This window comes from Sander lucioperca, chromosome 10 (genome assembly GCF_008315115.2).
Source record: "Sander lucioperca isolate FBNREF2018 chromosome 10, SLUC_FBN_1.2, whole genome shotgun sequence".
Lineage (NCBI taxonomy): Eukaryota > Metazoa > Chordata > Actinopteri > Perciformes > Percidae > Sander > Sander lucioperca.
This window is the reverse complement of record NC_050182.1, coordinates 39,537,172-39,550,111: the sequence shown is the minus strand read 5'-3', so window position 1 is coordinate 39,550,111 and position 12,940 is coordinate 39,537,172.

Here is a 12,940-nt window from a genome sequence, read left to right as displayed (position 1 = left end):
CTACAGCTATTCGGAACCCGACTCCTGCCTCCGCTTCACTCCTGCCACCATCATCCTGCTTTCCACTACTGGGCGTCATTTGGATTCACCACGGACACTCGGACAGTACGGTACCACTCCTGCTCAGAACTCTGGAACTGTTTCCCACTCTGTAGACCTGGACCTGCTCTTCCCCTATTGTTGGAGACCTGAACAATTTAACTTTATAATAAACCTGTTAAACCTTCTCTGGCTCAGTGTTATGGTCTGCATTTGGGTTCAATTCAGTTTTAACCGTGACAATCACCTTCGCTAAGCTCCGGACGCAGTGACAGCGGCTCTGCAAAATATTCTCTGGAAGGAACTTGTTTTGGTGGAACATTTGCACCCCACGAAAGAAAACGCCTCATACAATATTACATGAAGTTAACTGTTGACACCATATGGTAACGTGAGCTATTTAAATTAGCTGATACATGGTTAGACCTCATTGGCTCTAACCAGTGTATCTCTGTGTGTACTTCGTCCACAGCAAGCCCACCAATCACTCCCAAAACGTCCCAGTTAGAGAGGAAATGCCCTAAACATATTCTTTGTAAATCTTTACAATCATTCTCTAAAAGAACCAAGCAGGCCTGCCTTGTTGCACCATCTACTATCTGTCATAGTTTGTTGTTGTTTCTCGAAGAAAATAGAGTTTGGCAACACACAGAGCGGAAGGTGAGGGACATGTCAGGCAATCATCCTGGTGATGTACTTCCATTGATCCAGACTAGTTTTGACCTAATGAATTTTTTCATTCTACATCTTTTGTTTTTGTCCCCTAACTGATGCTATTCCTAGCTGTAGCAAACGCATAGCGAACACTTGTCAACCATTGTACTTTCTATTGTTGCAGTAACATGACGTTTCTATCATGAAACGTCATGACATCTATGTTATGGCGGTGTGGCCAGTGTGTTAAGATGAAAGGTGTGCCAGTGCACGGAGGAGAGGAGCAGCGGAGGCCCGCTAAGAGATGTTTTCTAGAAAACTTTATCCTTGCAGCCCCTAATGGGACTCGTGGAATCTCTGAAACTAGAATACTGCTAAAACCTGTTGAACCCCCCTCCAAGGACCCTTGTGAGACCTGAATGCCCTGATCAAAAGGAATGTTTGTTTAAGAGCATGAACAGGTGGGCAGTAACCATCAGTGGGCTAGCAGGGTTAAATCCCTCCAGTTGCATTCAGAGAAGGTGGCCTGTCTGCTCGCAGCTGTTGCATCACTACTGCAGCAAGCGTACTGCAGAAATGTAACAACCCTGCCCTCGTCTCCCACCCCGCTCTGGCCTTTTTCTCACGCCTCTCCTTCCTCTGTTCAGGCCTCTGGCAGTAACCCGCGGGACTTTTGGATTCCTGGTTATCTTTCATCCTGTCACTCTGGCCTCGCTGCAATGACAAGTATCCCTATCACATAGCAAGGCACCGGATGTTTCAGCACGCTAGAGGAAAAGGCTTCCGTGTGCCGGTGTGTGTGTGATTGTGTGTGTGTGTGTAAAGGCATGAATATCCCTCAGCACCCTCATGGCTCCGGAGATGAGACCACAGGCAGGATGTTGTGTGAAGAGCTCATAGCTGTAGGCTGAGGATAACTGGCTTCCACTACTGTAATTGCACTCTAATTACACTGCACTCTATGTGTCTGTTAACATGCGTAATTACATGTCCCTTCATATGGTTACATGCGAGGCTCTACTGCTGACCTGGAGAGGACAGCAGCAAACTGAAGGAATACTAGAAGTGAGGAAGTTTGTCTTTCTGTAGCAGATCAGTGTCTGAGGTAGCTGTGATCTTTCCCTGCCAGTGATTTATTCAGCTCTGTTGTGGTGCTAACCCCGAGGGCTCAACCCTCCATGTTACAACGCAACAATCCATCATCCTGTCAAAACTAGAGACACAGCCAAAAGACATAATCCTCTATCTACCAAGACCAACTTCCAAACCTGTTCTTCTGAGTACATAACACATGCACTCTCTGTTTGTATCATGCATTATTTGTGCTGTCTATGTTGACTGAGAAAGCACCGTTGCTCCGTCCGGCGCCTAGCGCCGCCCAAGACCATTGTGATTGGTTTAAAGAAATGCCAATAAACCAAAGCAAGTTTTCCTCCCATCCTGGAATGCTGTGTTGACTAGCCAGACCTTCCTCCACAGGGCTGTGGAGGAAGGTCTGGCAATGCGAGACTAGGCCAGAAGTGACCAATACCAGAGACTTGGACACATGGACTAACCTAAAAATGGTCATCCATAGTCTTCCATCCCCTTCTCTTCGATTTTACACCTCTATATTATTCTCTTTTCCATTTCCTTGCCTTTCCCCTGGGCCTCTTAGGGGGCTTTTACACGTTCCTCATTTAGTTCGGTTGAGTTTGTTTTCCCCCGTTGGTGCGGTTTGTTTGGGCAGGTGTGAAAGCAGCAATCGCACTCTGGTGCGCACCAAAAGCGACCAAACAAGCAAACCGAGACCTCCTTGAGAAGGTGGTTTGGGTCTGGGTACAAACTCAGGAGCGGTTAGTTTGCTGGCGAGAATGTGATCCGACCTCGAACCGCCCCAACTGTGTACTCCACAAGTCATATCTAATGTCTCCTGTAGTCATATCTGCTTTGCTATCTCCGATGCAGCAGAGCAGTAAATTGTAGCAGCTTGCAGTGTTTCTCTCACAGAAACAGACTCCGCTAAAGTTGGAGACAGACCGGCACAGCAGAGCGAATTCTCAGTGACAATGTCTGATTACTTAAATGAAATGAGCTGGTTTGAACATAGAGATGGAAGAAATATTGACTAGTCCAAAACACAGGACTAGTTCCTGTATTTACTTTCTTGCTCCCGCCCCAGACACATCGGACCAATAAGCGAAGTGAACATTCTTGCGTGGTTTGTACCAACACAATTTTGGTTCACTTGGATTAATATACACCGAACCAAGGGGAAACCGCTCCAAGTTTACAAACTCATCAACTGATTCGGACAAGAGCAAACAAATTATAGGCATAAAAACGCCCCTAAAGCAGAGTAGTCGGGTTCTGGTTCCAGCAGAGGAATAATGAGATATTAGGGCTCTTCAGCAAGTAAGACTAGAAGAGATGTAAAATAGTAATACATTGAAATGATCATGAAATGAAATTAACTTTAAAGGCCTGTTAGTGATGTAGTTTTACTATACTTTGTACAGTATGAATTCACATTCTACATATTTTGCCAGCCTAAATCTATTTTACAATACCCATGGCAGCAAATTTGCAGTTGTATTTCACAATTCAACACTGTATTTTAGAATTCTTTATAAGTGCAGTACTGTATATTGAGCGTAGTGGAGGAATAAGTGGTGTACAGTTGAGTGTAGTCTGTACGTTGTTGAATGGTATCATTCACGGTAGCCTCCTGTGGGAAAGGCTCGTCCTAGATTTATCCCACCGTTTTGTTTCTCTTGATGTCCTCTCTCAATTCACTGTGGACTGCAGCTGCAGCATCATGTACACATACATAAGGTCAGCACTACTGTGTGTGTGTGTGTGTGCGTGTGTGCGTGTGTGTGTGTGTGTGTGTGTGTATCATTGTCTCAGTACACAGACAGAACTTTGTGGAAATGAAAAGAAAAACAGCTAGTCCATCAAATCATTATTTATTCAATTATCAATTGTCAGATTGTCAACCAAACACAACAAGAGTAGATTCCAGTGGTTTGTTCTTCCTGGCTTGTTTAAGGTGTGTTTGGACCTGGTCACTTAGCATTTCAGGCCTCAAACAGCTGCTAATCTCTGCACATGCATTATAGTTAAAGCAGGAAGTTTAGATGTTTACAACAGACAGTTTGGGTAATAATTTCAATAATTTCGTCATGTTTAGCTAAACCAATCCTATCACTAGACAGAACGCTCTGCAAACGCCTTTTAAAGTGCTGCATTCCCAAATTTCAACAGTGAATTCAAGCGTACAGTACAGTACAAAAGAAAACACAAACGCAGTACAGCGCTATCAAACAATACCCCAAACCTAGAAAATACAACCTAAGTTAAAATGAATTTCTTTAAAATAAATGAACAAACACAAGAAATGGCAAAGGGCAATTTGTAGTTGTGTCTTTGGTAGTCTCGCATTGCCAGACCTTCCTCCACAGCGCTGCGGCGGAGGGTCTGGCTAGTCCACACAACATTCTGGGATGGGAGAAAAACGTGCTCTGGTTTATTGGCATTTCTTTAAACCAATCACAATCATCTTGGGTGGCGCTAACTGCCGGACGGAGCAGCGGTGCCTCTGCAAAATAGCCTCGGGAAGGAACTTGTTTTGGTGGAACGTGTACGTTCAAAGGTTGTTTTAGTCGTGCAACAGAAAATTCAAATTGGACAGATAGTCTAGCTAGCTGTCTGGATTTACCCTGCAGAGATCTGAGGAGCAGTTAACCATAGTCCTCAGAAATCTACCAGAGTTTAGAACACCAACACAAAGAAAGAGGAGAGAATGGACATCCGGCCGAAAAGAGGGACATGCGGCGGAATTTCCAGCGATACGGGAACAATCCCGGAAGTGAAATGTCGTGGATATAGACTTGTCTTTGGTAACTCAGTTTGCCGCTACACCTACTGCTACTGCATATATTCCACCAATTGTGTTTGTTTCTTTCTTTCCTTGTACCTAATCATGTGACGTTTGTCTCCTGTTCTACTTCAGTGTAAATATCAATCGAGCCTGCGTGTCTCCTCAGTAAAGACTACTGTCTGGTTATGATTTATTGATGTCCAACGTTCTCTCCTTCAGGTCTCTGGATGGCCATAATAAAGTAAAAACTAGGCACCACTTTGAAGATGAACAGCATACTGTGTAATTTGTACCTGTGGACTTAGGCTCTGAGCTAACAGAACGGGAAAAGCAGGGTTTCTATCGCCAGATGAGGGACAACTTTGTCTGGCTTATTTATGTAGCATGGAAACTTGGTGGAATAGCATGCTAGCGTTAGCTAGCTAACTAGCAGCCAGCCCGCTTCTAAATAAATACCTTTTAATTGTCTAAACACTTTTTAACAGTCAAACTAAAACACTGGCGGTGAGCTCCACGGCCTGCAGCCGCAGACGGACCGTCATCAGTGGGTAACAGGTGCAAAGTTTCGCATCCCTGCCGAGAATTGCATCCACTAGGGAAAATAATGATTTTATAAGGCAAAGTACTGTTTAAAAACTAGGCAATAGTAAATATCTTTGTCATGTTCATCAATAATGATTAGAATTTTAGAAGGTTTAGAGACATCAATGTTTTATCAGACTCTGTAGTAGCATTTCCTTGCTACCTAGATGCAATTTTCGGCAGCAATGAATTCTGCAGAAATTATTGTTTTCTGTCCAAGCGGGTGCAATTCTTAGCAGGGATGCACAACATCAGCAAAGCAAGCTCTGGTCATGGCCGGGGGATGGGCCGCTGCTACCGGATGTGGGGCTCTCCGTGTCCCGCTGGAGCTCCGACTGCAGGTCGAGGTCGGCAGCGAAGCTTTCTGGCAAAAGCAGTGTTGCTACGCTGGTCGATCCCCACTGATGACGGTCCGTCTGCGGCTGCAGGCCATGGAGCTCACCGCCAGTGTTTTAGTTTGACTGTTAAAAAGTGTTTAGATAATTAAAAGGTATTTATTTAGAAGCGGGCTGGCTGCTAGTTAGCTAACGCTAGCATGCTATTCCACCAAGTTTCCATGCTACATAAATAAGCCAGACAAAGTTGTCCCTCATCTGGCGATAGAAACCCTGCTTTTCCCGTTCTGTTAGCTCAGAGCCTAAGTCCACAGGTACAAATTAGTTTTGCACCAAATGTATCGTCAAGAGTGTTGTGAAAGTCGAGGTGCGCAGATTGGCCACTTTGTGATGCGAGAGAGCACATATGTGAAGTTGCAGTGACAGATTCCAGAGGTTGTAATCACTGAGTTGTGGTTGTGATGGAAAATGAACCAGAGTAAAAAAAAAAGTATACGAGTAAATGTTGCATTATAAGTTTGCAGCTGTCATTGTGTTCATGTAAATATCAATCTACACATTTGTGAATATTTTTTCTGTAACTTCACATTCAGAATACAGGTGTGTGAACATTTTCTACAAGTGCATATTTCAACTTACAAGTTCAGATTTTTTTTTACAAGCTCATGTTTTTTTTCTTTGTATGACTTCAAATTCAGATCACATGTGTGTGAATATTTTTTACAAGTGCAAATTTTAACATACAAGTTCAGATATTTTGTTCTGCAAGTTCTCACATCGTATTCTACAAGCTCTCCCATTTTGCACCATATTTACCTTCATAGTTTCTGGATCCCCGACATTCCTGATCCAGTATGTACCTGATGTGTGAGTAAATGATTGTTTTACATCACAAATACATGTTCAGAGAATATCTGAGTTTGAAGGCTCAAAGACAGGAACTCAACATCAGACCCTACTGAACACTACGTTATACACTGGAGTGATGACTAAAGTAAAACTGCAGAACACATGAGGGTTTTGAATTGTTTGCTCGTCCTACATCTTTCCTCTCTGAATGTGTCCATGAGGCAGCCCAAGCAGAAAACAAAGAACAAACATGTCTTGAACTAAATCGCACTTAAGGTCATCCACACCACACGGAACCAAAACTAAGAAAAAAGGGACTATACAAATAGATAAGGCTGTAGAATTTAAGTCTAGTAGTAGCAGTCTCAACATTGTTTCTATTGTGTTAGATTATCACGTGTGGAGCTTAAACGATTTGCAGACATATACAGAAAATAATCATAACATAACATTCTCCTTCAAATATGATGTGTTTTTGTTACAGACAGAATATCTTTGGCTTTTGGACTATTGATCGCATAAGAATAGTAATTTCAGTAAATCACCTTCTGCTCTGGGACATTTTTCACAATCAATAGAAAAAACAATTTACCAATTAATCGAGAAAATAACAACAGGTTAATTAATAATGAAAATAATGGTTTGTTGTAGCCCTAATCAAGTAAAATGTCTTGGCCACTATTTGTTTGATTGAAGTAAAGTTGAAATCTGGATTTGGTTATGGTTCTCGAAGACGTTTCATCTCTCATCCGAAAGATTTTTTTTCATTCTCTTGCGTGGATTAGCATTACATATTGTACATTGTAAATTGTACAACATTTATGTTCCGCTCAAGATAAATTGGAATTGTTTTAGTCAGGCGATTCTAGGATCAGACCTTTAGGGGGGCTCAGCCTCTAATGAGAATGTGACACGTATACAGTGCCTTGCAAAAGTGTTAACTCTGACTTGATTTTTAATTATTATAATAATTTTTAGGGAGAGATGAAATTTAGAGGGCCTTGAGCCCCCCTAAAAAGGGTCTAAAATCCCCAATGGTTTTAGTGATCCCTTAGATTTACATCTAGCACAATCATCAGGTCACATTGTTATTAAGACTTTGCTTGGAGTATTTAAAACCAAATTCCTGCACAACTTCCCGTCAGCCTCAGCTGTATTTTGTGTTGTTGCTAATTAGCAAATGTTAGCATGCTAACATGCTAAATACAGATGGCGAACATGGTTAACAAAAAACCTGCTCAGCATCAGCATGTTAGATATGTCACTGTGAGAATGTTAACATGCAGATATTAGCATTTAGCTCAAAGCACGGCGGTGCTAACAGAGCCACCAGCATACAGCTGTACAGTCTTCCTCTATAGGAGAAATATTCTGTCAAGGTTGTTTTAACTTTGTGCAAAAATATTGTGCTTTTAACAAATGATCAAATTATTATCAATTTGATAATAGAGTTAGAGTAATAATCACAATTTGAGCAAAGATTTAATCGAATTTAGACATGTGGTTGGCTTTTCTGAAGACGCAACCACTTATCTCGCTGAGGTAAATGAGTTTATATGTGCTCAATGTATGCAGTATTTGATTAGATTAAATTATAATACTCTTTCTGTAAAGAACATATGAAGAACATTGAGGAGGACATTTTCTTTGTCTACATCTTGACTTGGTCTTGATTTGGACTTGACTTGGACTCTAAGTTTGGCTACGATTGATAGAGAAGAGTGTTTGTTCCCTTATCAGGGACAGGTGGGGCTGGAGAAGAAGGAAGTTGAAATGAAAGAATAACAGGGAGTATAAGGGCATGGTCGTGGCATGTTGATTCAATTCGTTGATCCATTTAGTTTTGGGGGGCTTTACTCTGTGTCCAACATATGATACCCCCTAACCTTGAACCCTCAATTTGGAAAGGACAACTTTATAAAACCTAAGAAAGAGCAGGGGATGGCGTTTTAAGCCCACAACGTTGACTTCAAGGCACCTAACCCTAACCCTAACCCTAGCCATTGCCTAATCCTAGTGCCTTCCAGGCAGCGCTGCCTGGAAGACGACGTTGGGGGCTTAAAACACCAAACACTGAAAGACATGGAGCAGATGTCATGGTATGTCGTTGGTTCTTAGCCCCTTCTTTGTCGCCCGACGATAACAGTGAACTACAAACAGAAACACATAACGCGATGAATTTAAATGCCAGCGTTTAAGTTACAATTGTAATTGATTACATTCAAAGTAGTCTCGCATTGCCAGACCTTCCTCCACAGCGCTTTGGAGGAGGGTCTGGCTAGTCCACACAGCATTCCGAGATGGGAGCAAAGCCTGCTCTGGTTTATTGGCATTTCTTTAAACCAATCACAATCGTCGTGGGCGGTGCTGTACAGCGGACGGAGCCACCGTGTCTCTGCAAAATAGCCTCGGGAAGGAACTTGTTTTGCGGCACAAGGAGAGCTCTTGAATTAAAATGGCTTTCGAGTGTGTGATGAGAATTTTACTCAAAAAAAAAAGATAAATATAATTGTATTATTGGTTCTAGCTCAGAGGATGTTTCCCAAATCGACCGGAGTTTAGAATGCCATCACAAAGAAAGCGGAAGGTAACGGACATCCGGCGGAACCTCCGGCAGCACCGGAACTATCACGTAAATCAAACGTCGTTGATATAGACTACTTTCAAAGTAGGTTTATCCAACCAGCTAGGGTCCAATCCTGTCAGTGATATGACCTTTTGGATCAAAGAGGGCTGACCGACTCAGGATCCCAAAAATAGCAACAACAGCAACGAATCACTTCCTCTCTCTTCTCTTCCTCACTTCCTGTCTCAGTTTACATGCAAACGTGCAAACAAAGTTTTCCCAAATCTTCACTCTGGCCAGAGTTTTTAGAAAGAATCGTTTTCAGAGGCGAATTCTCCGTTTGCGTGTAAACGAAGGGCACAAACGAAGGGAAATGTCTCCGTTTTTCAAAATAACCATGTACGTGTAAACAGGGCCTAAGAAGTGTTTGAACCATGCCAGCTTTGATTATCCCGACTTTTACACTTTGTGTTTGATACAACATAAAATAACCCAACATGAACAATAAACAACAAAACAATATTGGAACAGAAAAAAAGATAAGCAACTTCTTTTTAAAGGAACATTTTAGTTAAACTGATGAGATATTATGTTTATATTATGCATTATTGAAATGGACTTCATGAAAGTGTTATTTACTGGCAATGTCATGCAATAATAAAAATCGCTCTACCAGCTTTAATATTAGATTAATGCTATCTGGCAGGAATGCTACCTTTCTTTATCTTTTGTTTCCACTTCTAAAAAATATACTTGTTTGTTCCCACCTGTGTATGTAGAGCTCTCTCTTCTTCTTTGTTAGAGAATATCCGCTTCTTGACACGAGTCTTACATAGGAATGTTAATGCGATGACAGAGTGGCAACACCTGCATGAATAGATGATGCCATTCCCCCAGGAAGCTTGTAAGAACTGTCACTGCGAGGATTCAGGCTGGTTTTTCATTTTGGTTTAAAGGAATAGTTCAGATATTTTTGCCATTACGTTGTTATGGCAAATGTGTTGGCAAACAGTTAACGCATCCAGCAGACACAAAGCCACATCTGCATGCTTTTGGAGTTGTGTTTTTTTTCCTCCACCTGATGAATATAAGTCCGGGGATTCTCTCAGAAAAGTTGTTTTAGACCGGTGGCAAGTGTCTTTTTTTCGACGAGGGCCTGGCTGGGGCCAGTCACAGACTGATGGCAGATTAATGTAGAGCCCAGTAGTTTCTGTGATAACAGACATATATGACATATTCCATAGGTCCCTACATTAAGTCAGTGCTAAAAGCTAACTGGAGATTAAAAAATATGAAAAGTCTAAGTTTCCAACCAAGCCGCCCCACTGTAACTGTAGTTTAAAAAACATCTTAAAAATACATTTAAAAAAACGTATTCCCAGGCTTGCAAAACACTGGGGGAAACCCTGAAGTCCAATATTCACTCTTGTTTTAGCTCTGGTTTGGTTTCAACTCCTGAAAGAGATATCTGATGCATGATACATTGTGCGCTTAGTTTTCACAATGACTTATTAGAATTTAAGCAATAGCTGAAAGTATGAAGCCATGTAGACTGACAGGTCGCTCCATGGGACAGTTGTGGCAACTCTCATCCTGCATCATCAGTGCTGCTGATCAGGGGCGTGGTTCAAAGGGGGGGCACGGGGTGGCAACGAAATATGATTGCCCCCACCTGGTGCCCTGCCCCCCAATCTATTGGGCTAGAGTGCTGTCAATCTGACAATTGTGATTTCCATTGGATCAGAGTACTGTCACTCGGCTGCTTGTTCTGACAACCTTCCCAGCCCTTGTCACATGACCAATTAATGTTTCCATGACGACTATCCAAAATTCTGATACCATGGAACCAACACTGGAATTGTTTTTTTTTTTTTTTAAGTGGCAGACTGAGCCTATAGAAAATGTGGATTGTATTCTGATCATAGAAATAAAATGGATAGAAAGGCCATTTCCATTAAAATCATGTAACAGAATGGTCAGAGAAGCAGACATTTTTATGTGTACCATTGCCATGGTTACGTATAAACTTCCAATAATAAGCCAACTTCCGTCAAGTCGCGGAGCTGAGGTTTTGCATTAATGGACAAACAAGCAGTGGAGTACGAGGCAGAGAGCCAGCCGCTAAATGAGTCAGATTAATTTAATGCTTAATCCACACAAAGCACATTGCTATCACCACGAGTGACAGCTTTACTCGGCTCGTTTTCTGTGAACGATGTGGCGAGGGGGTAACGTTAAGGCGGAGTTAGTAAGCTAACGTTAGCCAACTAACACCAGCTGGCTGGCTGGCTGGTTCTGCCATGCTTTTATGCTGCATGCATCGGTTACAGAGAATGAGCTGAACAGCGGGCTGGGTCTGACGTTAGCGGTCCGCTGACCCACTGCTGCTGGGTCTAACTGTCTGGTCTAACTCAATCCCTGCAACTCTGAGAAAGTCTCCCGAGCTGCGTCGGGCTGCTCTCCCATATGCGCTCTCCTCCCAGCGAGCTGCGACACAGTTTACAGCCCCACTGACGCGTATTGTCACAAACTACCCCAGGAAACAGTTCAATGGCCTTTCTATCCGTTTTATTTCTATGATTCAGATATACAATTTGTTTAAAATGAAAACAAGTGAAAATGAATAATGAACGGGATGTTTTATTTAGCAGAATTACATTATGTTGTTATATCCTATCCAATATTTCCTATATTTCTAGGCAGAGTTTCTATGCTAAAATGTACAATACAGTATGAAAATGTATGTACACCAAATTCGTATGATATCTTACGAAACTAGGCGACCGCCGGCCGCTCATGTGACGCCGACCACAGAGCTCCGTCATATCAGCGGTAGGTTTAGGCACCAAAACGACTAGTTAAGATTAGAAAAAAGTTCCCCCCCCCGACCTCGTCCCTACGCAACCCACAGCGCTCTTATACAGCAGCAGTCATCGTGATGCATACACCAAAAAATATGTGGAATAAATACAAATTACAGTGCTTAACTTTTCGTAGCTATATGTTCCACAAGCTCGGTCTGAACTTGGAAAAACTTTAGTTTTAGTGCACCCGACTCCTGGAACAAATTACAACACTTTTATAAAATCAACTCAATTGTGCCTCTTGGACAATTTAGAAATCTGGTTTTAAACCTGCAAATGTCTTTATGTAACTGCTTTACACACTGTAGTTGCACTTTGTTTTATCAAATCATTTTCCAATTCATAAAGTTTTGTCTTTCTATGTTTCTTATGACTGTACTTTCTGTGTTGTTGCTCTGTTTTTGTCTTTGTAATCTGACCCGATGACATTCAAAATGAGGGTTGCTCCTCAATGATCTCTCGAGGATAAATAAAGGTTGAATGAATGTAGGATTGGTTCATAAGAACAGCCCGCATTGTTTTATATATATATATATATATATATATATATATATATATATATATATCTATATATATATATATATATATATCTCGCTTTTTTAACAGTTTAGGATAAGCAAATGGATGTAATAGTAGTTTAGATTTTGAATTAATAATACAACCACTTTCTCCACTATTACTTACAAGATTACTCTGCTTTGCTTTCACACCACAAACTAGTCCGCTTTGAACCAGGCAGTCCTTGTTTTTCTTGTTTGGTCGCTTCAGAATGAACAAATGAATGACAGTTTTATTATTGTGTTATGGATACAACTACACCCAGCCCATATGGGTTTACAAGAACAAGATAAATTAAAATGAGTCATACTTGATAGCTTTCACACCAGTCCAACTAAGCAGGTAAACACGCTGAGTTCGTTACAACCAAACTAAACAAATCGGGTGTTTTTGTGCCGTGTACAGTTGGTTTATCAGATCGTTTTTTGCTGAAAACAGCTGCAGCTGGAATCCAGGTCCAGTGAGAGCTGTGAGAGTGGATCGTAACAGTAGAACTGCAGGCTGGAAGGGCGTAGGTTTTCTTTCAACATTCGGGGGGGGGGGCACACTTCATAACCACAATTTTGGGTGTCAAACACTTCATTTCCTGCCTTCTGGTGAATATTTCTGCATCAATTTATGGTTTAAATGT